Below are 5,864 nucleotides of genomic sequence, written 5' to 3'. Positions count from 1 at the left end.
ATAATATGTATGAATTCTGAATTATATAGGATTTTGTATGTTCCTAGTGTTTTATTAGAAAGAAGGATAGGTTGGTGGAAAAAATCAATTTATTTCTGGAGACTGATGAAAACAATTAAAAAGACTGTCTTTGAATGTTTAACAATTTCATATATGTATACAATATATTTTGATTGTATCCACTCCGACTTCCCACTCCCCACTCCCACTTCCTAGTATGTCTCTTTCCCCCCACCTTGTCCTCTGGAATGGTGGAGTTCATCCTGGAGCTTCATCTGATGTCTACAGGTTGTCCTTCATCCCTGTCACGGTGGACCCGGAGGCTCCAGGTCAAGTCCAGTCTCGAAGGTTCTATCGTGGATGCAGGTTGGGGAAGGAGCATAGTGGATGAGCAGAGGAGACAGAAGCCTGTTTGGCCGGACAACCGAATTGTTTTCGAAGTCTGTAGGTAGGAGTTGAGAAGTTATATTTGAGTGTGTCTCCACTGAAGAAGGCATCCATCCAACAGAAAGCAAAGGTGTGTTCATGTAGGGAACAGCCAAGAAGTCCAAAGTAATTGACGTTGAGGTGTGTACATGTAAAGCTATAAAATAAGTGACTGAATCGGGGTGCCCGCGCTTTGGGGGTGGTGGCTGGTATTTAAGACTATACGAGTAGAATTTAGGTCAGAAGAAGGACACAATCTGGAATTACTTGTTGAGTTTGCTTCGGCCAAATCAAGACCCTTGGTTCTGATCTAGGATCCAAAGGAATTAGTACTGGAAGTGTCAGAAGAACTTCTAGTTAAGCTCTTAAACCCAGAGAAAAGAACAAGAGTGGGTGGTTTGGAGGAAAAATAGAGTTAAACATTTCCTCGAGCAATAGAGAATGGACCCGGGCCCAGAGCTATAATTCATAGGGCCTTAGATGAACCTCCAGCTGTCCCCACATCTGGAAGGAGAGTAGTGGAGGGCTCAAGTAGTAGTGGAAACCGGGGAAGGCTCTCATCACTATGGTTTATCATTTCCTTGGTCCCCCAAGGCGCTCTCCAAGGCTGCACCCATTGACATTCTGTTTACTTTCCTTTCTCTGGTGTAGAGTCCATGATGAGTGGATGAGATGCACGTGGCTTTTAGGGATCTTTGACAAAGAACGATAAAGACACAAGGAGACAAGGGCTGAGTTGATAAGTTCATAAATTTATTTTCATATTGCGGTATAAAAAACATGAATTAAATCCCAACCTGGTGAACTAATGATTTATAATCTCTAATCTAAGAAATCAAAGTGCTTCTGATCACTTTCCTTCCCAGAGAAATCTCGCCTAACCAGCACAGTGCTTGTTCTCTTGGTTTCCACAGGGCTCATCTTGGTATTTTGGGAAGAACTCCTGGCATGCCCCAGGCCAATAGAGTCATCTTTGGTTAGAAAATCACCAGCCTGGCCTCTGAAGGAAGCAAGATCTAACCTGATTGTGGCTGCCAGTTCTGGCCTCAGTGCGCTCCTTATTGAGCTGATCCTCTACCTGGAATGGACCTGGCCTAGCCACGCAGTCAACACCTGTGCTGGAGACTGTCACGGAGATTGACACGGCGGGAAAGGGAGCCCCGATTCTGATGAGATTCCAAGGCTCGATGGCTGTAGCTCTTTCTCAGGATATGACTCAACATAATTAGAAAAGGGCAAGCCAATGGAACCTCTCTGTGTGAGCGCAATAAGTGAGGGGCTTCTGTCATCTTTAGACAGGCATAGGTGAAATTAAGATGATATCCTATGCTTCCAGAGAGCTACTCTTGTGGTAAGAGCTACATGAAGCAGCTAAGCTAGTTGATGAGGTTAGAGCAGGTGTTCGGTGTTCAGGTAGTATGAGTTCATGAGTTGAGTAAGGCAGCTGGCTGGCTGGCTGACTTTGTACAAACCAATTTACTCATTTGAATTTGAGATGTCTCAACCCTGAAATGAAGGTGCTGGGTTAGGTGGTGAGGTAGTTAGTGGGCTCTGGCTTGTGCCAGAGAGGTGGGGGGCATGAAGAACTGCAGCACACTGGGGAGTCTCCTTCATGGGGCAGATTTATCAATTTTGGAGGTGAAACTGTTGGTCAAGTATTTTATAGACTAGGGTAAGTAAGCTGAGCATAGAATAGGTTCAATCATTCATTCAATATATATGGAGAGTCCAGTATGCCCAGCACTATGCTGGGTCCCGAGGGATAGAATAGTGAAGAAGACACGTGAGGTCCCACTCTTACTCTATCAGGGGCACAGGGAATCAATACATAAAGAAGTAAAGATCCAGGGCCGAAGAGATGGCTCAGTGGGTAGAGGTGTTTCTGCACAGGCCTGATGACCTGAGTTCCATCCTCAGACCCCACAAGGTGGCAGGAGAGAACAGATTCCTGAGAGGTGTTTTGTGACCTCCATATGTATGCTGTAGCAGATACACATACAAATACACATGCAAACACTCACAAATAAATGTAATAAGAAAATTAGTTTTTTAAAAATAGAGATAAATGCTAAGATCTAGACAAATAATTATAAATTACATTGTGATATTAATTAATTAATTACGTCATAATTACATTGTGACATTGGGTGGCTTGGAGACAGCCCTTGGAAAAGCTGCCTGTCGGCTGAGACTTCAGGGGTGTTGAGGACCAAACAGATGTTTAGAAGTGACAACACAGTTAGGCTTCCAATCTTTCTCTAGGTAGAGTGGCACTTTTTACTTTTCAAGGATAATTACATCGTAGAAGACAGAGAAAAGCAAGAGGATGGTAGCTGTGGGGTTCTAGCATGGAAAGTGGGCAGTTGAAGCCATCAGTGAGTCCCTTGCCAGAGCTGGGGAGGATGTTTCCATAAGCTTTCTTTCCTTATCTGTTGAGAATATGGAAAACTTCAGAAGGCCTTGATGCCAATTGGAGGGCTTAGTAAAGCCTAGTAGTGGTGGTGGTGATGATGATGTTGATGATGATGATGACAGCAGGCAATATATCTAGTATTAGTAGATACGATTTTAAGAAACAATTTTTATGTGTTCCAAACACTGTTGCACTCTTTGGAAGTATTAGTTATTTAATCTTCACAACTATGGGAGCTAAGGTGTTATCCTTACCCTCTCCCCCATTTTAACAGTGGGGAAACTGAAGTTTAGGGGAATACTGTCATGTACCCAAGACTGTGTAGCTGGAATCTGATGAAGGATGTGTGATTCTGGTCTCTGTTTCTGTTTCTGTTTCTATCTCTGTGTGTCTGTGTATTTGTCTCTCTGTGTGTCTCTCTGTGTGTCTGTGTGTCTGTCTCCTCTTTTAGTTACACATGTAAAGGGTTCCATCACATCAAATTTTCCTCTCTCTATATATCTATTTAGGTATGTGTCATTACACTGATCCTTACGTTATACTGCCTCTTATAGGCCTCAGTCAAATAGTCATAAATATCTGGTGTAGAAGTGTCTTTAGAGACCAGAGATTTCCAGTGTGGTCCTCACAAAGACCCTGCTCACTTGACAGACAAGGAGACTCAGAGGCTGAGAATCAGATCGTAACAAAGCAGCGTGGATTCTGAGTTCTCACTTCCGCTCGCCTGTGCTTTACACCATCATATCCTCTGGCCTCATTTCCTCACTGGAAACCCCTGGCAAAAGTGACTGAATAGAATTGTCTTCCCAAGAGGGGAGAGACAAGGACTAAATAAGATAATGCACACAAAACTTTCAGTGTAGTGCTCGGTCCGCAGTGAGTGTGTAACACATGCCTTTGTGTAAGTCCACACGGTCAGGTTCCGTGCTCAGGGGTGCACTCTTTGGACTGTGACTGGGGAAGGAAGATTGGAAGTTCTTGGGTGGGGAGAAGGTTTCCTCTTCCTGGGCTTGCCATGTTGATTGACAGGCAGCAAGCCTTGTTCAAACCCATCATAATGAAAATAAAATGCGGTTGGAAGTCTTGTAACCCACCATCAAAACTGTCGGGTGTAGGAGAGGAACTGCTTGCTCTAAATACATAGCTTTTCATTGCTGAGCTGCTCTTTAATTATAGGCCTTCTTTGAACACTCAAACACAAGGCCTTTGTAAACTGTAACTCCCTCTTACACACATTCCTCCCATATGCCCACTTTCCCTTTCATTTATAGAGTATAAACACCCATCTCTTACTCATTCACATAATGAATTTCAGATCCTTTGTCTCAGTTAAGGAGGGGCCTCAGTAGAATTATGGGCATCTGTCAGTCTTCCTGTTCCAAGGCCCTAGAGGGCTCTTCTAAGGTTCTTTATGGGAGAAGATAATGGGCGGAAAGAACTCTTCGTTTATGGACCTGACCCAGCTTTCTCTTTCCTTTGACAACAGAACCTGTTTACTGGAGTAGCACTTCTCTAACACAGTTCCCCAACCTTTTCTCACCACCTTCTTCATCCTTAAACCTGTCACACTCACCCTCTAGTGTTTTCTTCCGAATGCAACCCAGAGCATTTGTTTCTTGAAAGACTTCCTGCTTACCAAGAGAGACTAGGCAGGAAAGCCTGCTTCCTCTATATGGTTTCTTTCTTGTTGGTGAAAAAAAGAGATTCTGCCCAGATTTGTTTATTTTATTTTATGTATATGAGTGTTTTGCCTGCATGCATGCCTGTGCCTGAAGAGGTTAGAATGCATTGGGCCCCCTTGCACTGGAGTTATGGATGACAGTGAGTCATTATGTGGGTGCTAGGAACTGAACCTGGATCCTCTGCAAGATGGTGCTCTTAGCCCCTGAGCCACCTCTCCAGTCCCAAATTTATGCAAAAACATGAGAATCTTGAAGACTAGTGCCACACTCAGCTCCCCAGGCTTATCTCCAAGCTGGATGTGAACTTTATAGCATGATTGTGCTTTCTCCAGCTGATCCATACTCTCCCATTCCAGTGCCCTGCCCTATACTTGGACAAGAATCAAATGGCGTATAGAAGATGCATGGTCTACTTTTGCTGCTGCCCACCAGTCCCTTGGCTCTCCCTGGTAGAAGAGAACCAGCATTTGTTTGTCTGTCTCCTTTAGGCACTAGGAAACCAGTAAATGTTAAGTAAGGGCTAGCGTTAGCTATACCTCCAACATGGCCTATTTTGAGGGCCCTTTGCTATGCATGGGGAGATGGAGACACTAAGTGGCAAGGCATTTGGATTCCCACCTTCGCCTGCTCTCTTCTGTGGGAGATCCGGGCTGTGGGGGGAAGAGTTGAAGATTTCAGTGGCTTAAGACCAGAGAGAATAATCAGATAATTAGGAAGTGATGGGGTTTTGAGAGTTTATCGTCTTTGTTTGGAAATACAATTTACTTAATTGTAAGTTTATAGAATTTAATTTTTAATTTAATTTTAAATAATGACTGCATTGAACAGCTGCCTGGCAGAATTCCTGCAAATCTGACAGCCTGTCTGGGCCCAGAGAGCTCAGCACTGACCCCACAGGGCAGTCCGTGGGCCCAGGTGGCTCTGGGTTCAAGAAGAAGCTGGCTCTGTTTCTTGCAGGTTGCTCTCCCAACACTAAGACGTTTAAAGGGGGTCTCTTTGGCTTGAGGTCTTTTAGGAGACTTGATGGTTAAGAAGCAGCGGGTGGGGTTGCTGCAACAGGAGGAAAGAGGTGGACCTGGAAAAGGGAGTCAGTACTGTCTTGGTTCCTGACTCCCCTAACTGGAAGGCTAAGACTTAGGGAACTCACAGATGCCCAGCCAGGCAGTACTGACTGATACATCTCAGTGCTGGGGTGCCTAGGGCAAAACGCGAGTAGACTCCAGCGTTGGTTTCTTAGGTCAGCCCACGCCTCCTGCCTCAGCAGAACGCCACTCCCTCCCCGCCAAGTGGCTCTTGTTCAGGAGGCGGGACCGAGTTCTCCGGTGGCCCCTGGAGGCTCCAGG

This window comes from Peromyscus eremicus, chromosome 7 (genome assembly GCF_949786415.1).
Source record: "Peromyscus eremicus chromosome 7, PerEre_H2_v1, whole genome shotgun sequence".
In the NCBI taxonomy this organism is placed as follows: Eukaryota; Metazoa; Chordata; class Mammalia; order Rodentia; family Cricetidae; genus Peromyscus; species Peromyscus eremicus.
The sequence above is the reverse complement of the archived record's forward strand: the minus strand, read 5'-3'. Positions refer to the sequence as shown.